We start from the raw sequence: 25,447 nt of genomic DNA on the forward strand, positions 1-25,447 counted from the left end.
TTATTTGTTGTTTCTATGGATATGGTGAATTACATTTATGGACGTGTGTGTGTTAAACCAGCCTTCCAAACCTGGGATGAAGCTTACTTGATCATGATGCATAATTTTTTTAATGTGTATCTGTCATCTACTGGCTAATATTTCACTGAGTATTTTTGCTTCAATATTCATTAGTGAAATTGGTCTATAGTTTTCTTTTACAGTTGGGTCCTTTCCTGGTTTTGGTGATGTTTCCTTCATAGAACATGTTAGATAGGGTTTCTTCCTTTGCGATGTTTTAAAATAGATTCTTTCTTCATTATATGTTCAAGCTCATCTTTGAAGGATTTATAAAATTCTGGTGTGAAGCCATCTGATCTAGGGCTTTTTTTCACTTGGAAGAGTATTTTATTGTTTCTTCAATCTCAGTGCTTGACAGTGTGGAAAAACAATTTACATAGACTTCGAGAGTTTCAGTGCACATTGTGACATGGGTTTCCTCTCCCTCAGATTGCTTGCTGACTTCTTAGGTCACTTGACTAGAAGCCTGTTTCATCACTTCTTTGCTAATTGCTGTTGGTACTTTGTAGACTACGCATTTTAAACTTCTGTAAAGAATATTACAAGCTATTTCATGTAATTTAATTTTGTGCTGAATATTTTTCAAAAGATTTTATAAATAATACAATATTTTAAATGAGTCTTCAAATTCAATTATTGTTATACCATATTGTTGCATTCTCCAACTTCATCTACAAATGATCTAATTCCTGGTTAATTTAAGAGATGCAGGGACTGGCACTCTTCTAATAAAGCCAACCACCACAGGAAAGAAGCCCCTGAACAAGAGAAAGAATCCATAAATTTCGAAGATCATGCCTATCAAAGGCTAGCCAGTAAGGACTAAAAATACACCACCCAGAAAAAAATCCTTTAGCTTTTATTTTATGTTTTTGAAAGAAGAATCTGAATGCTCTTTCTAAGCCAATTACAAAAGCCAGGCCAGTCACAAATAAAACATTTCCAATAGCCAGTGCTTTGTCAAAAAAGAGAATCATTCCAAAAAACAGGAAAAACACTCCAAATCCTGTTAATCCCATTCCAATTTTCTGGTTGTCTGTTAGGGAGATCATGGCTGCAGTGGTGAGGGCAATAGTGGAACCACCTCAGAATGGCCAGGGTGGGAAGCTGCGTCAAGAGAAATGAGACTGGGAGGCAACCCAAGTGAGAGCTGCCACATCTTCTGGAAGCCAAAGAACTTTTTATTTCATTGATTTTCTGAATGATTCTTTTGTTTTCAATTTCATTTATTTCTCATTTAATTTTGGTTATTTATTTTCTTCTGATGGGTTTTATTGCTTGTCCTTTTCCATTTCCTTAATAGAATTTATTAGGTTGTTGATGTGTTCTCTTTCTGTTTGGGGGATGTAGGCATCTAATGTGACAAATTTCCCTTTTAGAACTGCTTTTGCAGTACCCTATAGGTTTTAGTAGCTTGTGGCCCCCTTATTGTTATGTTCAAGGAATTTTGTAATTTCTTCCTTTATCTCTTCCTTGACCTAGCTGTCATTCAGCATAGATTGTTTAATTTTCATGCCTTTGTGTGGGGATGAAAACTTTTTTTGGAGTTGAGTTCCACCTTTATTGCCTTGTGGTCTGAGACTATGCAAGGTATAATTTAAAGTCTTTTGATTTTGTTGAGGTTTAATTTGTACTGAAAATATGATCTATTTTGAAGTACATTCCATAGACTGATGAGAAGAACGTATATTCCTTAGCTTTGGGATTGTAGATTTGGGTTGGCATGTTCTGCATATGTCTATTAAGCCCATTTGTCCCAGGGGCACATATAAGTCCCTTATATCTTTGTTTAGTTTCTGTTTAGAAGATCCATCCATACAGTTCTGTCAGAAGGGTGATATGGTATTGTAGGATATCATCCAGACCAATCAAGGTCTATTTCATAAATCTGAGAGAATTCAAGTTCTAAATTTTAGAACTTGAATTAGAATTTTCACTTCAAAAAGTTTAGAAGTGAAATGTTCTCTTGATGTATTTTTCCCTTGACAAGTATGAAGTAACCATCCTTGTCTTTCTTAACTTTAGTTTCTTCAAATCCATTGTATTTGAAAATAAGATTGTGACCCCTTATTTCTTCTGATGTCCATTTGCCTGAAATATTATTTTCCAACCATTTACCCTCAGTCTTGTTGTGTCTTTAGTGGTTATATGTGTTTCTTGAAAACAACATCTGGATGGCTTGCACTTTTATATACAATTGGTTATCCTGTGTCTCTTCGGTAGGGAATTCAAGCCATTAACATTTACTGAGAGAATTGATAAGTGTGGTGGTGTTTTTCTATTCATTCATTTTCTATTCAAAAATTCACATATTCTGTGAAAGTCTGTTGTTTAGTTTTATCCTTTGCACCATTGTGGAATGTACTAGGTTTTGTCCTTTAGTTTGTGGGTATTTACTTTGATGGGGGTTCATTGTGATGCCCAGTGTGGAGAATTGATGTAAGCATTTACTGTAGAGCTGGTCTTGTTGTGGCAAATTTCCTCAATGTTTGCATATATACAAAAGATTTGACATCTCCATCAGTTTTGAATCAGGGTACACAACTGTGGGCTGAAAAAAAATTTTTAATTTTTTTTTATTTTTACATATACATGTGTTTATTAGGTTTCCATTTTTTGCCTTCACAAAATTAAAGAGGCTTAAAACTTAATAACAATAACAATGTTTAAGATAAGGACTCAAAACAAAAACCTCATAAAGAATGAACAAACAGGAGCAACAGCGGTGGGAGGCAAGGGTTGTGGACACCGAGCTTCATGATTTCATCATAGAAACAGTTTTACTGTAGAGATGGTCAACATACCTAAAACCCAAAGAACTTTCTGTAAGAAGTGTGGCAAGCGGAGGGGAGAGACAAGATGGAGGACTGAAGCCAGCTTTCCACAGAGGCTCCCGTCCAAAAGGAGAGTTAAGGGACAGGAATTTAGTAAGTATCCTGGTGGATTTGAGCCGCACCAAGAGAAAAGGTTGAAGAACGCACATCAACACTGCTGAGGCAAGCTGTGATCACAAGGATGCAAACAAAAGCAAAATGGCTCACTTCTGGATATTCTGAAGCCACACCCCCGTCTCCCTGGGCAACCAGAGGAGGCCACTAGTGAGCAAAGGATTTGCCTGATGCTGCTCACAAACCCGGGAAGCTTCCAGGGCAGGGCCGACTCAGAGAGGTAATCGGACACAAACCTCTAGCAGCAAAGACATTTGAACTCAGAACAGCCCATCTTCTGTAGGCGATTTTAGCAGAAACAGAGACAGAACCCTGCAAAGTCATCTGTTCTGTTCTGTTCTGTTAGCAACATCAATCAGGGACGGGGCTAAGCCTGAGTGAACACCTTCCCCCACAACCTGCATCAAGCACTCAAAGATGTCAGGCTCCATCTCTTCCTGCTAGATAGCAGCAGACTGCAGGGGCCTGGCAGACTTCCTTGCAATTCAGGCAGGTGCAAACCCCTGGAGTCTCTGTTCACTACAGGCAACTGGGTTAGCCATCTGCAAAGATACCAGTGACAGGGTCCGACAGAGGGGCAAAGTGGGGAAGGAGACATCAACCTTCCCAGACTGATCTATTTGCTAGGTGGCTCCTCCTGACTCCACGCAGCACTGGAGTAAGCCATATCAGAGGAGTCACCAGACCCCTGTGATCCAGTTGCCAGAGACCTCTTGAACTCTCCCACCTGAGACAGGTGCTGATTGAGACAATTGATTTGGACCTTTTGAACTGAACTAATAGACCAAGGACTTTTCAGGCGGTGCCCTGGGTATGCGGTTGTAGGAAGGTTTGATGTTCCTTTTCCTTTTCAAATTGGTGCCAGAGGTGGGCAGGCGGGGTAACTTAATTGCTGGTTTTTCCACACAGCTGAGACTTCAAGCCAAAGTAAATGTTACAATAGGATTGAACAGAAACCAGCTGAAAACAAGACAGAACCACTTCGCCCCACCACACAAGACAGGGCCCCAGTTTCTCAGGCCATAACACTGTACAGGTCCTCGATAAAGCCCCAGGGGAAAAATCAAAGGGAGTAAAATAACCATGGGCCGGAATCAGCGGAAAAACTCTGGTAACGTGAATAACCAAAATAGATCAACCCCCCCAAGAAAAGATACGGCAGATGTAATTGAAGATCCCATTCATAAACAACTGGCTGAGATGTCAGAAATCAAATTCAGAATTTGGACTGCAGACAAGATTAATAAAATGGAATTAGGAATTCGAGGAGAAATTCAAAAGTTGCCTCAAGAATTTAATGAATTTAAAGACAAAACCACCAAAGACTTAGACACACTGAAACAAGAATTTACAGCCCTCAAAGATATGAAAAATACACTAGAATCCCTCAGCAACAGAATGGAGCAAGCAGAAGAAAGGATTTCTGACATTGAAGATAAAGTCTTCGAACGCTCCCAATCTCTCAAAGAGGAAGAGAAATGGAGAGCAAAAAGAGATCATTCACTCAGAGAACTCCGGGATAATTTGAAGAAAACTAATATACAAACAATTGGGATGTCTGAGAATGATGAAGTGGCCTCAATGGGCACAGAGTCCCTTCTGCATGAAATTATGAAAGAAAATTTTCCAGACATGCCTAGAGAATCTGAAATTCAGATAGCAGACAGCTTCAGAACCCCAGCATGATTCAACCCCAATAAGTCATCCCTCAGGCATATCATAATTAGATTCACTAAAGTTAATATGAAAGAGAAGATGCTCAAAGCAGCCCGGCAAAAGAAAACCATTACGTACAAAGGTAAGACTATTAGAATAACTGCAGATCTCTCTGCTGAAACTTTTCAAGCCAGAAGAGGGTGGTCATCGACTTTTAAACTCCTAAAGCAAAATAACTTTCAACCCAGGATCTTGTATCCAGCTAAACTGAGTTTCATTTATGATAGAGAAATTAAATACTTCAATGACATTTATATATTGAAAAAATTTGCCATAAGTAAACCAGCTCTTCAGGATATTCTCAGACCTATCCTCCACAATGACCAACCCAATCCTATACCACAAAAGTAAACTCACTCAGAAACTTCGGATCAAACTCCAACTTCCACACTGGCGAAAGGATTAAAAATGTCCACTGGACCTTTGAAAAACTCGATACCTAAAACTCCACCAGACTTATCAATACTCTCCATCAATGTGAATGGCTTAAACTGTCCTCTAAAGAGGCATAGGTTAGCTGACTGGATACAAAAACTCAAGCCAGATATTTGTTGCATACAAGAGTCACATCTTAACTTAAAAGACAAATACAGACTCAGGGTGAAAGGATGGTCATCCATATTTCAGGCAAATGGTAATCAGAAAAAAGCAGGTGTTGCAATTTTATTTGCAGATACAATAGGCTTTAAACCAACAAAAGTAAGGAAGGACAAGAATGGTCACTTCATATTTGTTAAGGGTAATACTCAACATGATGAGATCTCAATTATTAATATCTATGCACCCAACCAGAATGCACCTCAATTTATAAGAGAAACTCTAACAGACATGAGTAACTTGATTTCCTCTAGCTCCATAATCGTCGGCGATGTCAACACTCCTTTGGCAGTGTTGGATCAATCCTCCAGCAAGAAGCTGAGCCAAGAAATCTTAGATTTAAACCTAACCATCCAACATTTGGATTTAGCAGACATCTACAGAACATTTCATCCCAACAAAACTGAATACACATACTTCTCATCAGCCCACGGAACTTACTCCAAAATTGACCACATTTTAGGTCACAAGTCTAACCTCAGTAAATTTAAAGGAATAGAAATTATTCCTTGCATCTTTTCAGACCATCATGCAATAAAACTTGAACTGAGTAACAACAGGAATCTGCATACTCATACAAAAACATGGAAGTTAAATAACCTTATGCTGAATGATGGCTGGGTCAGAGATGAGATTAAGAAAGAAATCGCCAATTTTTTTAAACAAAATGACCATGAAGACACAAACGATCAGAACCTCTGGGACACCACAAAGGCAGTTCTAAGAGGGAAATTTATAGCACTGCAAGCCTTCCTCAAGAGAACGGAAAGAGAGGAAGTTAACAACTTAATGGGACATCTCAAGCAACTGGAAAAGGAAGAACATTCCAACCCCAAACCCAGTAGAAGAAAAGAAATAACCAAAATTAGAGCAGAATTAAATGAAATTGAAAACAAAAGAATAATACAACAGATTAATAAATCAAAAAGCTGGTTTTTTGAAAAGGTCAATAAAATAGATAAACCTCTGGCCAACCTAATCAGAAAAAAAAAGAGTAAAATCTCTAATATCATCAATCAGAAACAACAAAGATGAAATAACAACAGACTCGTCAGAAATCAAAAAAATCCTTAATGAATATTATAAGAAACTTTATTCTCAGAAATATGAAAATCTGAAGGAAATTGGCTGATACTTGGAAGCACATCACCTTCCATGTCTCATCCAGAATCAAGTGGAAATACTGAACAGGCCCATATCAAGTTCAGAAATAGCATCAACCATACAAAACCTCCCTAAAAAGAAAAGCCCGGGAACAGATGGTTTCACGTCAGAATTCTACCAAACCTTTAAAGAGGAATTAGTACCTATGTTACTCAACGTGTTCCAAAAGGTAGAAAAAGAAGGAAAACTACCCAACACGTTCTATGAAGCAAACATCACCCTGATCCCCAAACCAGGAAAAGACCCAACAAGAAAGGAAAACTATAGACCAATATCACTAAGGAATATAGATGCAATAATATTCAACAAGATCCTAACAAACAGAATCCAGCAACATATCAAACAAATTATACACCATGACCAAGTCGGTTTTATCCCAGGGTCTCAAGGCTGGTTCAATATACGTAAATCTATAAACGTAATTCAGCACATAAACAAATTAAAAAACAAAGACCATATGATTCTTTCAATCGATGCAGAAAAAGCTTTTGATAATATCCAGCATCCCTTCATGATCAGAACACTCAAGAAAATTGGTCTAGAAGGGACTTTTCTTAAACTGATAGAGGCCATCTACAGCAAACCCACAGCCAATATCATATTGAATGGAGTTAAATTGGAATCATTTCCACTCAGATCAGGAACCAGACAAGGCTGCCCATTGTTTCCATTGCTTTTCATCATTGTAATGGAAGTTTTAGCCACTGCAATTAGGGAAGAAAAGGTGATCAAGGGTATCCATATAGGGTCAGAAGAGATCAAACTTTTGCTCTTCGCAGATGATATGATTGTGTATCTGGAAAACACTAGGGACTCTACTACAAAACTCCTAGAAGCGATCAAGGAATACAGCAGCGTCTCAGGTTACAAAATCAACATCCATAAATCGGTAGCCTTTATGTACACCAATAACAGTCAAGTTGAAAAAGCAGTTAAGGACTCTATCCCATTCACAGTAGTGCCAAAGAAGATGAAATATTTGGGAATTTACCTAACAAAAGATGTGAAAGATCTCTATAAAGAGAACTATGAAACTCTAAGAAAAGAAATAGCTGAAAATGTTAACAAATGGAAAAACATACCATGCTCATGGCTGGGAAGAATCAACATTATTAAAATGTCCATACTACCCAAAGCAATATATAATTTCAACGCACTCCCTATTAAAGCTCTGCTGTCATACTTTAAAGATCTTGAAAAAACAATACTTCGTTTTATATGGAATCAGAAAAAACCTCGAATAGCCAAGACATTACTCAGAAATAAAAACAAAACAGGAGGAATCACACTACCAGACCTCAGACTTTACTACAAATAGATAGTGATCAAAACAGCATGGTATTGGCACAAAAACAGAGAAGTAGATATCTGGAACAGAATAGAGAACCAAGAGATGAATCCAGCTACTTACCGTTATTTGATCTTTGACAAGCCAATTAAAAACATTCAGTGGGGAAAAGATTCCCTATTTAACAAATGGTGCTGGGTGAACTGGCTGGCAACCTGCAGAAGACTGAAATTGGACCCACACCTTTCACCATTAACTAAGATAGACTCTCATTGGATTAAAGATTTAAACTTAAGACATGAAACTATAAAAATACTAGAGGAGAGTGCAGGGAAAACCCTTGAAGAAATTGGTCTGGGTGAGTATTTTATGAGGAGGACCCCCCAGGCAATTGAAGCAGCTTCAAAAATACACTACTGGGACTTGATCAAACTAAAAAGCTTCTGCACAGCCAAGAACACAGTAAGTAAAGCAAGCAAACAGCCCTCAGAATGGGAGAAGATATTTGCAGGTTATTCTCTGACAAAGGTTTAATAACCAGAATCCACAGAGAACTCAAACACATCAGCAAGAAAAAAACAAGGGATCCCATCGCAGGCTGGGCAAGGGATTTGAAGAGAAATTTCTCTGAAGAAGACAGGTGCACGGCCTTCAGACATATGAAAAAATGCTCATCATCTTTAATCATCAGAGAAATGCAAATCAAAACTACTTTGAGATATCATCTAACTCCAGTGAGACTAGCCTATATCACAAAATCTGAAGACCAGAGATGTTGGCGTGGATGTGGAGAAAAGGGAACACTTCTGCACTGCTGGTGGGAATGCAAATTAATACATTCCTTTTCGAAAGATATATGGAGAACACTCAGAGATCTAAAAATAGATCTGCCATTCAATCCTGTAATTCCTCTGCTGGGCATATACCCAGAAGACCAAAAATCACAACATAACAAAGATATTTGTACCAGAATGTTTATTGCAGCCCAATTCATAATTGCTAAGTCATGGAAAAAGCCCAAGTGCCCATCGATCCACGAATGGATTAATAAATTGTGGTATATGTACACCATGGAATATTATGCTGACTTAAAGAAAGATGGAGACTTTACCTCTTTCATGTTTACATGGATGGAGCTGGAACATATTCTTTTTTTTTTTTTTTTTTTTTGGTTTTGGCTGGGGCTAGGTTTGAACCCGCTACCTCCAGCATATGGGACCGGCGCCCTACTCCTTGAGCCACAGGTGCCGCCCTGGAACATATTCTTCTTAGTAAAGTATCTCAAGAATGGAAGAAAAAGTACCCAATGTACTCGGCCCTACTATGAAACTAATTTGGGGCTCTCACATGAAAGCTATAACCCAGTTACAACCTAACAATAGGGGGAAGTGGGAAAGAGAGGGGAGGGATGGGAGTGGTGGGTACAGGGAGCGGGATTGGTGGGATTATACCTGTGGTGCATCTTACAGGGGTATTTGCAAAACTTGGTAAATGTAGAATGTAAATGTTTTGGCACAGTAACTGAGATAATGCCAGGAAGGCTATGTTAACCATTGTGATGAAAATGTGTTAAATGGTCTATGAAACGAGTGTATGATGCCCAATGATCATATCAATGTATACAGTTATGATTTAATAAAAAAATAAAATAAAATAAAATAAAAGAAGTGTGGCAAGCATCAGCCTCACAAAGTGACCCAGTATAAGAAGGGCAAGGATTCCTTATATGCCCAAGGAAAGAGGCACTATGATCGAAAGCAGAGTGGTTATGGTGGGCAGACAAAGCCAATTTTCCGGAAGAAGGCTAAAACCACAAAGAAGATTGTGCTAAGGCTGGAATGTGTTGAGCCTAACTGCGGATCTAAGAGGATGCTGGCCATTAAGAGATGCAAACATTTTGAACTGGGAGGAGATAAGAAAAGAAAGGGCCAAGTGATCCAGTTCTTAACTTTGAGACTTTTTGTCTTTTTGAGGAGAAAATGTTGAAGCTATACAAAAATTACCTGTAGGAAAATAAATATGATGATATTCAAAAAAAAAGAATGAACAAACATAAATACATTCAGAAAAGAAATCAGAAAATTGCTGCATTGAAATATTAAACAACATGGGGCGGCACGTGTGGCTCAGTTGGTAAGGCGCCGGCCCCATATACCGAGGGTGGCGGGTTCAAACCAGGCCCCGGCTGAACTGCAACCAAAAAATAGTCGGGTGTTGTGGCGGGCTCCTGTAGTCCCAGCTACTCGGGAGGCTGAGGCAAGAGAATCGCTTAAGCCCAGGAGTTGGAGGTTGCTGTGAGCTATGTGAGGTCACGGCACTCTACCGAGGGCCATAACGTGAGACTCTGTCTCTACAAAAAAATAAAGAAATATTAAGCAATAATAATGATAATAATAATGCAAAGAAGGTAACATTCATATTTTTTATTTATTTATTTATTTTTTTTTTTTTTTGTAGAGACAGAGTCTCACTTTATGGCCCTCGGTAGAGTGCCGTGGCCTCACACAGCTCACAGCAACCTCCAACTCCTAGGCTTAAGCGATTCTCTTGCCTCAGCCTCCCGAGCAGCTGGGACTACAGGCGCCCGCCACAACGCCCGGCTATTTTTTGGTTGCAGTTTGGCCGGGGCTGGGTTTGAACCCGCCACCCTCGGCATATGGGGCCGGCGCCTTACCGACTGAGCCACAGGCGCCGCCCAACATTCATATTTTCAAATAAGAATATGTCTATTATAGAATGCTTTGACTCTGAGATTCAGTATGGAGTCATCAGTTAACTTCTTCTTATTATTTTTTTAAGTCTCAAAAAATAGACAACTAATATTTATAAATAAAAGTCAAAGATAATTTCAAAAAGCAGATCATGTCAAATCTTATAGATAATAGAAAAAGAAGAAATACTTCAAAAACATTCTACTTTATCTGGGTACACCTGATATTGAAATTGGAGAGAATATATTATTATAAAGGGTGAAAATCGTTTTGTTTAAGAAGGTTAAAAGTAGATAAGCATTCTCTTCTGGCTTGGAAAGATTCAGCTGAGAAGTCCACTGTCACCCTGATGGATCTGCCCCATAAGTCAATTGTTGCTTACTCCTAGCTGCTTGCAGAATTTTCTCTATCATTTTGAGTTTGGACAGGTTCATTACAATGTGTCTTGGAGATGCTCTATTTCTGTTGAGACAACTCAGATTTCACTATTCCTATAAAAGGAGTGCTTTGGAATCTTTGATGATATTTGGGAATTTTTCATTTATGATATCCTCCAATAGGGCTTCCATCCTTTAGGACATTCTTCTTCCCCTTCAGGAATACCTATAGGGGAACACTTCATGAATTTCCATAATTCTCTGAGTAAATATTCTGTATTCTCTCTCTTCTTTTCTGACTCTTTACCTTCCTGAGTTAGCTCAAGAGCTTTATCCTCTAGCTCTGAAATTCTTTCTTCTCCATGGTCTAATCTGTTATTGATACTTTCTAGTACGTCTTTAAGTTCCCTGATTGACTCCTTTAAGTCGTTATGCCCCACCATATCCTTTCTATATTTTTCATAACTTTTCTCCGTTGTTTGGTTGTTTTTCCATGTAATGTTTTTGCCATCCATATTTTAAATTCCCTTTCTGTCATTTCCATACTTCTTTATAGGTGGAATCCTCTGCAGTAGTTACCTCATGATACCTTGGAGAGTTGCTCTGTTCTGGTTTTATCATATTGCCACACTTTTTCTGCTGCCTCCCCCTCAGGTGTATTTTCTTCTTGTTCACTCCCTTTCCCTACTTTTTCCTTCACATTACCTCCTTTGCTTTACATTATCTTGTCTCAGAGCTTATGTGTTGAAGTGGCCTTTTAATGTATGGCCAAAAAACAATGAATGTAAAGAACCAGAAGAGAAAAAGAAAAGTAAAAAATAAAGAGAAAGGAAGGGGGGGGGAAGGAGATGGAAAGGCAGGTGGAATGAAAAGCTTGAAGAAAAGGATAGAAAAAGGACATTAAGAAAGACAAAGAGTGAAAGGAGAAATGATAATGTTTGACAGGGTGTTTTAACCACATCTACAGCTCTTAGATTTGGGGGGTCAGGCTGGGAAGTCCACTCAAAATCAGAAGCTCCTTACTAGCTTATGGAAAAGCATGACCCCTCTTCTGCCAAATATAGAATGATATCAGCAGTATATCACACTAGGAACCTACCAATACCTTTTTTCCAAAGGCCAAAGCTAAAAGGACATCGTAGGCCACGATCTTGTGGCCTCCCTGAGCCAGACCAATGCCATGACCCTCAGCCAGACCAATGCTGTAAACCCCCAGTCCTCAGAGAAAAAAGAGAAAAATTTTTAAAATACATAAAGAAAATTAAAATTCAATTATATAAGCTAAAGAAGAAAAGGAAAAAAGGATACCTTAGCTTTTGTATGAGAAATTTGGGTGGAAAAATTGAGAAAAGTTGAGAAAATTCTACCAAATGCAAGAAAAAGGAGAGAAATAAAAAAGAAAGAAAAAAGTTCTAAAAAACCATTAAAAAATGGAGTCCTTGCTATTGAAAAAAGTAAGAAGGAAAAGTAAAAATACAACCAAAACAAAAAAAAAAACTAAATTAAAAAACAATAACAACAAGACCAAAAGGGAAATAAAAGAGAAAAAAAAAACAAAGAAAAAATTGAAAAAAGAAGCAAAACTCATAAAACCATATATATGTATATATATAATGTATGTGTATGTATATATATGTGTTTGTGTGTATGTATATATATAGTGTATATGTGTGTGTCTGTGTACATATATAGTGTGTGTATGTGTATATATATATATATATACACACATGTATATGTGTGTATGTGCAGATAGATAGTCTGGATACAAGGTGGCATTGTGCATGGTGTTAGGCACTGGAGAACACAGATTGCATTTACAATATATGATAGGGGTCAGAAGCCATGCTCTAGTTGCAAAAGAGACCCACTATTGCCTTCCTGACTTATTTGCCTTCAACCTAGGCCTGTTTGTTTCATCAGCATTCAGTCCCTGCTGGACTAGTGTCTCAAAGCTCTTGCCAGACTTCCCAGGAGGCCCATCACACAGTGTCCCCTGACAACAAAATGGCCCTCCCTCAGGGAGTGTGGGGATCACTCCAGTTCACCCCAAGTATGGCTGCTTGAGCTCAGCAGCCACACCAGAGCCAGCCATGCATTAAGATCCTGCAGACGGTTCCTCTCATGTGCACAGCCTTCCCACAATTGTTACCCCTCACCAGTAGCCAAGCTGAAGAGAGAACCACCCCACTCAGCATTCAACTCCTGCAGTCAGCCACTGTTCAAGCTTACTTGCTGCTCCAGCAAATAGCTCAGTCCAAGTATACAACTGAATTTTTAAAACATGAACACGTTTTTAAAGATGTAAAACAAAACAAAAACCGGCCCATTCCTGTCCCCAGTCTTGTTCAGGAAAGCCAAGAGGCCTCTGCCCATACCAAGCACCTGCATTCTGTGCCAGTTGTCCCAAGCTCCAGACCTCCTTGGCGGCCCCCAAAGTCTCCTACTGCTTCACTGTGCCTCCAGGGTGATGTTTCTGAGCAGATTCCCCCAATAGAGGTGGCACAAGTCCACTTTCCCCTGTCTCACCACAAGTGGTTGATAAGGAGATGTCTGCAGTCCACAATTTGCCCCCACTCACACACATTTTTTGGTTTTGAAAGTCTTTGGCAGTTACTGTCCTCCTCTTGCTTGGTTGTTGGCATTAAAGGACAACACATTCACAGGTATTTAATTTCTCCTTTGCTTTGCAATTAGGACATTGAGCATTCCACCCAATTAATGTAAACTGTACTCCCCCAGGGATTCTGCGACAGTCCTAGAATTTTAGGAAATGCTCTGACTAAACTTCTCAAAGAGCTCAGCTTGGCTCCTCTGAGTGCCCTTATTCAGTATGTAGATGACTTACTTACTAATCTGTAGCACTTCATATAAATCTTCTGTTAAAAACACTAGACAGGTGTTAAATTTTCTTAAGGAGGAAAGATTTAGGGTGACAAAGGAAAACACTCAGTTGTGAAAACATAAAGTTGCTTAGGTTTTGTTCTTTCCCCAGTGAGAGGAGGCACTGATATGATAGAGTCAAGATAATTTGTTCCCTTACTAGCCCCTCTACAAAAAACAACTCACGAAGTTCCTAGGAATGATGGGGTACTATTGGATATTAATTCTTCTGTATAGAAAGTTTCTTAAGCCCATACATGATGCTTTCACAGGTGAAGTTGTAGAAAGACTAACATGGGTTAGAGAACAAAAAAAAAGCCTTTCAAACCTTAAAACAGATTCTTTTAAATGCATCTGCCTTGAGAATGCCTGATTTAAAGAAACCTTTCCTTCTGTATCCTTTCATTGGGCCTACAATTATGATCATCTTTTTCTTAATATTTGGGCCCTGCCTGTTCAACCTCATTATTAAGTTTGTGTCTTCCAGGCTCCAACAGTTTCACATCAAGATGATGGTGATGCAGAACTTTCAGCAAATACTGATGGAACCTATTGACCAGGTGGCCAGAAAACTTCCAATCCGCAAAACCCCCTTAAAGTAGGGAACCTGAGATGGGTCCCTGATAGGTAGACTAACTCCCCTTTTTGACAGCAGGAAGTAGTTAAGAGCAGTCTTACCCATTTACCCTTCAAGATTCTAGGACCATATCTCCTCAAGGTGGAAAGAGAAGGGACACTAAGAAAGGGGCTTCAAGGGTGTGGGAGGAAAGCCTGTCCTGCTGCACCGGGAAGTGTGGAGAGCCTATAAGAATGCGGGTAATAAAGTAACCTAGGTAAGCAATGACCAATAGAAAGAGACAATCAAAGACCAGTAAAAAAGGACAATACTGTCTGGAGGCACACAGAAGCCAATGAAAGACTTGCAGCCAATTTCAAATGGAGAGAGTATTTATACCCCCAGCACCACCTTTGCCTCTGTTTCTCTCACTTTTTCTCCTTTCTCTCACCTGTTCTCCTTCATAAGAGGGACCCATTTCCAACTCTCTTTAGAAGTGCTCTAAACCTTCTCTTTGTTATTCCTAAACAAAATCTGTTACCCTGAAAGTAAATAAATAAATAAAAATGATAGTATTTTCTGTATTATTTATAATCAGATAGCAGTTGGGCATATAGTATCCATACTTCATAGTTTTTGTAAATTAAAAAATTTACAAATTTTAAATAGGCAATGGCCAGTTATGTTTTCAGAAAACATGATTAGACTAATTTATTAACAGTAGTTTCAAGTTTTTCTTTATTATCTCCAGAAAATTCACCCACCTTTTGTCCTTTTCTAAAAAAACTGGAAGATGGACATGATGTGACTTCACACTCTGAAGCAACATCCTAACATCTACTTCATCCACATCTACTTCCACTGTGGAACACCACATTGAAATACTTTTAGGAGAAGGAATGAAAGAAAGACTTGATCATTTTGCCAGGCCATTGCCTCGTGGCTGAAAAGTCAACTACTACAAGTTTATCTCCGGCAGCATCCCAGGCTTACTGAAAAGCAAACTTGCTCTTGATCTGCTTCACCATTTTCACTGTTGGGGTCTCACAAGCAACCATGAGAACTGACGGAAACAGATTTAAGGTGCTGAACCAAGCTTTGGGGTGAAGGAGCAGCATGCCTTCCCTTTATAATTTATAGCAATGGGGTGGGGCCTGTGGGCACACAGTGAGGGTGTGGTAGGGCATGCTTGCTCAGGCCTCCCACACACACCCCCACACACCCACCGAGGTACCTCGCTCTGCCTCCTTTTTATAAGGTTACTTGTAATTGCATTTCTGTCCTAACAATATAATCTGGGATAATCTCCCTGTCTCAGGATCCTTAATTTAATCACATCTGCAAAGAATGTTTTCAAATAAAATAATACTTCCATTTCCAGGGATTAGAACCTGACACCTTTGGGAGCTAATTTTCAGCCTAATACAATATATTGGTGCATATGTGTCATTTTTCCCAACTTCCATAAATTGTTTGGGAGAGGAGATATAGCCCAGTGTCCAGCAGGAAATACTAGGCACCCAAATAAAATGGTCAATTATTAACAATTCACAGATGATGCAACTGAGAGAACACTGGAGATTAGGGAATTGGGGGAAAATGTGTTTGGTTTGGTTTTCTTTTAACAAGTCCACTTCCTCATTACCTGAAAAACTCCTGGGTCTTCAATAGCAAACAGGCAAGAAGTGGAAAGGCTGTATGCAATGCAATAAGCTGGTTTGGAAGTGTTGGGGAAAAAAGAAATTAAAAAAAAAATCAAGACCCAAAGGAGCATGCCAACTAGCAAGTGTAAGAATTAGCTGATTGCACTGTAAGCAGAGCAAATACTCTGACAGCGTGCAGGTGGCTAGCAAGTGTCTACAAAACTGTAATGATATTCAAGTCTATTTGTATGGAATTAAAGCTGCAGCCGCTCTATATCATCCTACTTTAAAGAAGCAGCAGATATTCAATTTACATCAGCAGTTACTTTGACAGTAGCTACTCTCGAGTCCTGTTTTTCCTAATTATCAGGCTTTTTCTGACGTTTTGTTCTTTATAATTCTTTCTCAGCACCTCCTACGGTTTCCCACGACAGTTTATTTGGCACATATAATTAGTTGTATCCCTCAACATTCCTCAGTGAGTTTAGATTAAGTTCATTTTCCCCACAGAGGTCAGAAGACCGTGTTCACAGCGTAATTCTGGCACTAACTTTTTGCTGTGTGACATGGAGCAAATCCCTTTTCAGGTTTTGTGTTTCACATCTGAAAAGCACAGAAGGTATATGGCCCTGTTCAAAAGTACAAAGTCCTTTATGGCAGCTGAAGCACCCTGGATTTAGCCCAGAGAGAGATGATTGTAAGCAATCATCCTAATAAGGAAACCCACGTATGAGTCTTAAACCACAGTACCGCTGACCCACATAGCAGGCTGCTTTCTCTGCGACGTCTCAAGTTGGTCCTGAGTCCTACAACGTGGCCTTAGGCATAGAAAGGCTATCATTCTTCTTAAAATGACTGTAACAGATCTCATTCTTGGCAATTATTCTAGGTGGGAATGAGAAAATTCTTTCATGATGAACAAAAGCCTTTGTGTCTTTTCCAAGCAGTGGAAAACTGCCTAGATGAACACACCAAACCACCCTCATGGAAGAATTTAGAATGTCTAATTTTAAAAACAGGCACACGGCAACACAATCAAGGCCTCTGCCTCCTTTATTCTCCATCTCTTTTCCTCTACCCTGCTTGCTTCATTGTGCCCAATTTAAACAATCTTAAACCTGGAAATTTGAAAACTGAACTATAATCATTTTTGTGGATTTAAGCAAGTATTAAATTAATTAGTAAAATAATACTGTCACATAATAAGTTTAATGTGCTCCTGGAATGGACAGCCTTTAAAGAATTTCTTTATTCCACTTGGGTTAAGCCACCTCCCTCTAGCATAGGACAGTGGGGAAATGATGGCCTTTGAGGCTGATAAAGTTGGGCTGGAATGCCAGGTCTGTTCCTTCCTAAACATGTGACCTTGGGAGAGTTGTTTAATCTCCACTTCCTCTTTTATAAAATCAGTTTATAGTAAGTATTACACACTTACTATATTAAGTGAGTAGCTTTTATAAAACTACTTATACATAAGTAGATAGATTCATGAATTATATCATTTATTCCTCACAGTAGCTTCTGAGGTGGGTGTCATCTGCTTACTTCTATGAGGAGTGAGATAATTCAGCTAAGCAAGTGAGACATAGTAGGTATTAAACAAAGTTGTAGACTGCTGTTACTGTATGTTCAGCTTTACACTAGGTGCTCTGGAGAAAATCAGGGAATATGTACTCATCAAGTATACATTGAGCATCTCATATATGTTTATTTTTTAAATGAAGGGGGACTGTTCAAAGCAACTAGGTGACAGTTTCTTTACTGGTTCTCTTCTTTTTGGAAAGATTTGAGTGAGGGTGGATTAAACATCCTTCATGGCCACATGAGCCTCCACAAGTCTTAATGCTGAATATAAACAAAATTAAAGACAGAGAATATTTTTAATATTCAAGTGGTCTCTTCAAGAGAAATCAGGAGCTTGCACTCTCTTTCTGCAAACCCTTCACAAAATGGCCTCTTCCCAAGTTGGCTTTGGCCATTGACCATTCCTCCCTTCTCAACACCTGTCGTACATGCTTCTTATAGAGCTTGCTCAAACCTTTCTCTTTGATCATCTTGGCATTCTTCAGGTTATCCTCTAGGTCTGGCAGAAGACTTACATGGTTACTGAAATTCAGCTTATCTTACAAATTTGAATGGTCCCTCTGGGGATGGTATCAAAACTGAAAGTTGAGGCTGACTTTCGATGGCATATGGTGAACATAGCAGCTGACTCATGTGATGAGGGGTAACTGGAATATTGTAATCTCTATTAAAAGCATCAACAATGTATAGCTAATCTTTTCAATAAAAATAAGGGTGATATTTATGTAGTACGCATAAACCAATTATGAACACAAATCAATTAATTAAAAGTACTACCCACCAGATGTCAGCTTCTTGCCAGATGCCAATATGTATAACCTTAGCTATATCATACACATACTCTGCTGCATAGACTAACATACACTTTTGACTTATATGATTACATGTGATTTATAGATTTATATACAAAGAAAACACGATTAGCCAAGAAAAAACTATAAAGATGGCTGAGACACTAAATAGCCTAAATTATAAAGGAATGCCACAGGCTCAAATATGCTACCTACAGCATCTATAATTTAAAGTGAGAAAAGCAGCACAGAAAACCTCACACTCAGGTTTTAGTTTACGGTGACTAAAAGGAAACAAGTTTCAAATCACAAAAATGAAATAAAGTTTTATCTACTTAATTGTACTGAGCCACTGTACTATACCAAATAGTGTTTGCCAAAAATTCATGTCTACCTGGAAGCTCAGACTGTGACTTTATTTGTAAATAGACTCCTTGCAAATGTAACTAATTAAGAATCTCAATATAAAATTATTTTGGATTATAAATCCAATTACTAGTGTCCTTATAAGAAGAGGAAAGGACAAAGAGACATACAGAGGAAAGCCATGTGAAGATGGAGGCAGAAATTGGAATGATGCCTCGCAAGTTAAGAAACACTAAAACTTACCAGCAATCACTAGAATCTAGGAGGGAGGCATGGAATAGATTTTTCCTCAGAGCCTCCAGAAGGAACCAATCCTGCTAATACCTTTATTTCTGACTCCTGGCCTCCTGAACTGTGAGAGAATAAATTTCTTTTGTTTTAAGCCACCAAGTTTGTGATAATTTGTTATCATATCCTAGAAAACTAGTGTAGCCACCTTAACTTTGATATCAGAAACTGAGAAAGAACTAAAAATGAGAACTCAAACCCAACCTAATGTGTAAAGATAAAAGCATGAATTCTAAATAAAATACTAACAAAGCAATTATTGAAAAATAAAATATATTAAAATACTAGTCCACACAACTAGATAGGTTTTATTTTAGGAAATCATAGGTGCTTGATTATTAGGAAATCTATGAATAGTATTCATCACATGAGTATCAAAGCCATATAACCATTTCAATGTGTCAAAATGACATTTGTTAAAAATCTACATGAGTTCCTAATAAATATTCTTAATAAAGTGTGATTATAAAGATGTTTCCTTAGCAGGAAATAAAATATGCATCTGAAAGTGTATATATTTGTGTGTGTACACACATATACTTGCTGACTGCCACTGAGAGGACCTAGATGCAATGAAATGACTGTGCCAGCAATAGGCAAACCAGCTTCCAGATGTTGATTTCAAAATACCATTCTCCTTTGAGAAATGGACTGTGGCAGGCAATGTACCAGATGAGGTTGGGGCATCTTGCACTACCAGAAAGTAAACTATGGTGCATCTTACAAGGGTGCATGTGAAATTTACTAAATGTAGAATATAAATGTCTTAAAATAATAACTTAAAAAATGCCATGAAGGCTATATTAACCAGTTTGAAATACTATTTCAAATAGTATATAAAACCAGCACATTGTACCCCATGATTGCATTGATATACACAGCTATGATTTAATAAAAAAAATTTAAAAAAAGAACGTAAAGAAATTCTCAAAGAATAAAATGATGGAGACATGCCAAAGGGACTCAGAAACTAACCTGAAAAAGCATTCAAGGGCTAGTTAAAACAATTTGAAGTATCTATCAGAACTTCACTCCTTTTTTACAGATGAATAATATTCTATTGTATAGATATACTACATAGTACATTTTATTCATTTATCTATGATAGATGTTTGGGCTATTTCCACTTTTTTATTTAAAAATATTGAGGGTGTACAGATATTTTTGACAACAAAATTTGAGGGTGTACAGATATTTTGATGAATCTTGAAAATATTATGAAAAGTAAAATGAGCCAGACACAAAATAGAAATTATGGTATGATTCCATTCATACACATATGAAATAGCTATAACAAGCAAATTCATAGAAGCAGTAAAAATTGTAAAGTTTACCAGGGTCTAGGAGAATGGGGAATTGCTGCTTAATGGGTATATAGAGTTTCTCCTTGGGATAGTAAAGTTTTGGAAGTAGTGGTGATGGTTGCATGAAAGTATGAATGTAATAAAGGCTGCAAAATTGTACACCTAAAACAGTTAAAATGACAAATTGTATATTACATGTATTTTATCAAAATAAAAGTTACTCTTAAAGAATTAATAAATAATTACATTAAAATTAAAAAACCAATTGAGCAACAAAATAAATAATACAGTATTTAATTATAACCCAAAACATAAAATAAATATGCATAGTTTATATTCAGATGGACACATAATTGAATAAATAAATAAGGGAGAAAACAAAGCTCTTTCTATCAATAAACAAAGAAGGAAAAATAGACATAGAAAATCACCATTTGGCAAACACCACAGCAGTAATTGTTTCAAGAAAAATGATCAGTAGAAGCTAAAATTAGTAGATAAAGATATTATAAGAAACAGAATAGTTACATAGTCTCAAAATATCTTCCCAGAGGATACTTATAATCACTAAGGAAAATAGTACCTTAATACTACAGTGGAGAAAGCTGGGCAACAATGATCAGAGTTAATATCACCAATATTGGGACATACCAACATCATGTACCTCCTGATTGAATGCCCTGCAAAGGGCACAGAATCACTTCTCCGTAATTTTTGCCAAAAATGCAAAAATCTTCATTTCATCATGAGGAGGACTTAGACAAACTGAAGTTAAACAATATTCTACAACATTATACATCAGCTCTCTTCAGAAGTTTTAGAATCATTAATAATAAGCACTAGGCCAGGTACAGTGATACACACCTATAATTCTAGCACTCTGGGAGGCCCAGATGGGAGGATCACGTGAGCTCAGGAGTTTGACACCAGCCTGAGGAAATCTAGACCTCATCTCTACTAAAAATAGGAAAAGTTAGCCAAGCATGGTGATGAGTGCCTGTAGTCCCAGCTACTCAGGAGGCTGAGGCAGGAGGATCCCTTAAATCCAGGAGTGGTTGCTGTAAGCCGTGATGACACTACTGCACTCTAGCCAGGGCAAGAGATCAAGAGTCTATCTCAAAAAAATAAACAAACAAAAAACACAGTAAAGAACTGTATGAAGTTATAGAAGACTAAGGATATGACACAACATGACAACTACATGAAGTTTGGATCCTGGACACATATATGAAAAATATGTATAATATATATAATGTAATATGTAATAAATATATTAGTGATAAAATCCGTATAAGGCCTATAGATTTATTAATGTACAGATGATCGCAGACTTAAGGCATTTGACTTACTCTTTTTCAATTTTCCAATGGTTCAAGAGTGATACACATTCAGCATAAAGTGCATTTTGAGTTTTGAATTTTGATATTTTCCCAGGAAAGCAATATGGAAGGCAGACAACGCTGAGAAATACAGTGAACAGCAGCTACCAGTCAGCTGTATGATCACGAAATCATTTTGTACATAACAATATTTTCATACATGTATGAAGGATTTGTCATTATATAACCCCATCATTAAATAAGGAACATCTGTATTGCATTAATGTTAATTTCCTGACTTTGATAATTGTTTTATAGTTATATAAGACATTTGAGGGAGCTGAATGAAGGGTACATGAGAATTCTTTCTTCTATTTGGTGAATTTTATAAATCTGAAATTATTTCAAACTCAAAAGTCAGATAAATAGATGTTTAAAACCCAAAAAAATTATAAAAATAAATTCCACTGCATTTTATACAATGGAATTTTCAGTAAATATTAAAATTAGGATGTTCTTAAAGTAACAGGATGCCAATGAGGAAAGTCTCACCCCATATTAAATGAAAATTCTCTAGGGGGCACAGCAGGATGGGGGGGACCAAAAAGATAATTTAGCTGAACTCTCCTAGAACGACTAGGGAAAAAGAGAGACCTAGCCATACCTGGCACAAAGACCTTACCCAGAATCATACCTCAGGGAGCTCAGGGAGCACAGCAAGGAGGTGGTGAGCTGGATACAGTGTATGATCCAGAGTAGTGGAAATCTGATGAATTAAGCAAGTGATTGTGACCCACTAAGATCGTCTGGCCCTCCACAGAGGTCTGGGATGAAAGGAAGCCTTTCTGGAGTATCCAGTGTTTAGGTAGCTGCAAGTTGAGTGGAAAGCTTGGAAGAGTGGGCAGACTTAAACAGTATAAAGCAACCAGATTTGAATACCAGTTGGAGTGGATTTGCCATAGGTTTGGTGGCTGGTGCGGCAGCCATTCTGAGAAGGTATGGGTGGCCAGGGGGCAGCCATTGTGGGAAGGTCATGAGAAGGTCTTAGCAGGGGCCTAAAGCATGGCCATCTTAATTTCACCTACCAGGATCATAACTCCACTCTTGGGACAGGCTGAGGGACTCCCACATCCCATGGGAACTGGAGTTGGGGGCACTGTGAGACCTGCCCCAGAGGATTCTTATGATCTTTAAGATCCCAACCTGGCAGGGTCTGAATGCTGAGGAAACAATCAGGCAATCACTGAAGGCAAGTACTTTTAAAATAAGGACCATAGAGGTTGCTGGCTGTGCTTGCTCTGCTCCACAACACCACCGGGTATCCTTGTGACATATTGTGACATACCGTCATCAACAGCAAGGACTTCTGTTTGAAACAAAGGATGCAGTGTGAAGGAAAAATGAGGACAAGGAGGTGAACAATAAGAAAGAATACATGAAGAGGAACCAACAGAAAAATTTAGGCAACATGAAAAACCAAAACAGAGCAATTCCCCCAAGGGACCATGAGGTAGCTACTGCAAAAGACTCCACCTATAAAGAATTAATGGATTTGACAGAAAGGGAATTTAAAATATGGATGACAAAGACAATAAAAGTAATGGACAAGAAAATGGGAAGACAGAACCAAAAGTCAGATAAGAGATATGTAAAATATAGAAAGGATATGGTGGAGCTTAAGAAAATGAAAGAGAAAATCAAGGAATATGAAGATGCAGTACAAAGTATAAAAAATAGGTTAGACCATGCAGAAGAAAAAAACCTCAGAGCTAGAGGAAAAAGTTTTTAACTTAACCCAGGTAGTTAAAGAGGGAGAAAAGAGAAGAGAAAAAGCAGAACCAATGCTTAGAGAACTACCAGACTCCATGAAGCATTCAAACACAAAAATAATAGGGATTCCTGAAGGGGAAGAAAATTATCCCAAAGGAATGTAAACCCTACTAGAGATGATCATAAATGAAAACTTCCCAAGTTTTAATAATACCTCAAAACACATTGTAATGAATCTGCCCAAAGTCAAGATGAAAGAAAAAATTCTGCAAGTAGCCAAGAGTAAGCACTAACTGACCTACAGAGGCAGAGCCATGAGAATAACAGCAGACTTTTCAACTGAAAGTTTCTAACCCAGAAGAGCATAGTCTTCCACCTTCAACATTCTTAAACAAAACAATTTTCAGCCCACAATTCTGTATCCTGCTAAACGAAGCTTCAACATTGATGGAGAAATCAAATCGTATGCAGACATACAAGCATTGAGGAAATTCACCACAAGTCCAGCTCTACAGTAAATACTTAGACCTATTCACAACTCAGACCATCAAAATGGACTGCCAGCAAACATAACACCCGGAAGCTAAGGGACAGAACTTAGCTTCCATGATGGCACAAAGGATAAAACTACACAATAGACTTTCACAAAGTAAGATGAATAGAACTCCACCACACTTATCAATTCTCTCAAATGTCAATGGACTGAATTCACCACTGAAGGGGCACAGCCTGGCTGACTGGATAAAAAAATCACAAGCCATCCATATGCTGTTTCCAGAAGACACCTAGACTTGAAGGAAAAATCAAGAGTCAGGGATAAATGATGGAAAACAGTATTACTTTTTTTTTGTTTGTTTGTTTGAGACAGAGTCTCACTATGTCATGCTCAGTAGAGTGCTATGGCATCACAGCTCACAGCAATCTCAAACTCCTGGCTTAAGCAATTCTCTTGCCTCAGTCTCCCAAGTAGCTAGGACTACAGATGCCTGCCACGACGCCCAGCTATTTTTATGTTGCAGTTGTCATTGTCATTTAGCTGGCCTGGGCCAGGTTCAAACCCAGCTCCCTTGATGTATGTGGCTGGTACCGTAACCACTGTGCTATGGGTGCTGAGCCAGAAAACAGTATTTAAAGCAAATGTAAATCATAAGAAAGGAGAGATTTCAATCTTATATTCAGATACAAGCCCATAAATGCATTAATGTACACAGCTATGATTTAATAAAAATAAAGCAACTAAAGTTCAGAAAGAAAAAACTGGACAATTGATACTGGTCAAAGGCACAATACAACAAAAAGATATTTCAGTTTTAAATATTTATGCACCCAACTCAAATGCTCCCAGATTTATGAAATAGACCTTGATGGGTCTGAGCAATATGATATCCCATAACACCATGATAGTGGGGGATATTAACACCCCTCTGACAGAACTGGACAGATCCCCTAAACAGAAAGTAAACAAAGATGCAAAGGACTTAATGTGATCCCCTAGAACAAATGGGATTAATAGACATGTATAGAACACATCATCACAAAGCTAAAGAATATACATTTTCTCATTGGCCAATGGTACATACTCCAAAATAAACCACATCCTAGGATACAAATCAAATATCATCAAAATTTAAAAAATAAAAATTGTACCTTGCTTCTTCCCAGATCACAAGGCAATAAAGGTGGAACTCAACTCCAACAAAGACATTCATCCCTTCACAAAGACTTGGAAATTAAACAACCTTATGCTGAATGATAGTCGGGGTCAAGAAGAGATAAAAAAGGATATAGTTAAATTCCTCAAACATAACACCAATGAAGAAACAAGTTACCAAAACCTGTGGGATACAGCAAAAGCAGTCTGTTTTATTTTTTTTTTCCTTTTGAGACAGAGTCTCACCATGTTGCCCTCGGTAGAGTGCTGTGATGTCCCAGCTCACAGCAACCTCCAACTCCTGGGCTTAAGTTCTCTTGCCTCAGCTTCCCAAGTTATCTGGGACTACAGGAACCCTCCACAATGCCCGGCTATTTTTTGTTGCAGTTGTAACTGTTTAGCTGGCCTGGGCTGGGTTCGAACCTGTCAGCCTC

General features: G+C 38.2%; 2 pseudogenes; both read right to left on the reverse strand.

Moving 5' to 3' along the window:
• Positions 1-685: 685 nt before the first annotated feature.
• On the reverse strand, positions 686-14,423 carry LOC128577099 (vesicle transport protein GOT1B-like; annotated as a pseudogene).
• A 575-nt stretch (positions 14,424-14,998) lies between these two features.
• Positions 14,999-15,325, reverse strand: LOC128577422 (thioredoxin-like; annotated as a pseudogene).
• Between the last annotated feature and the right edge of the window lie 10,122 nt (positions 15,326-25,447).

Source organism: Nycticebus coucang, chromosome X, assembly GCF_027406575.1.
Source record: "Nycticebus coucang isolate mNycCou1 chromosome X, mNycCou1.pri, whole genome shotgun sequence".
Taxonomy (NCBI): Eukaryota; Metazoa; Chordata; class Mammalia; order Primates; family Lorisidae; genus Nycticebus; species Nycticebus coucang.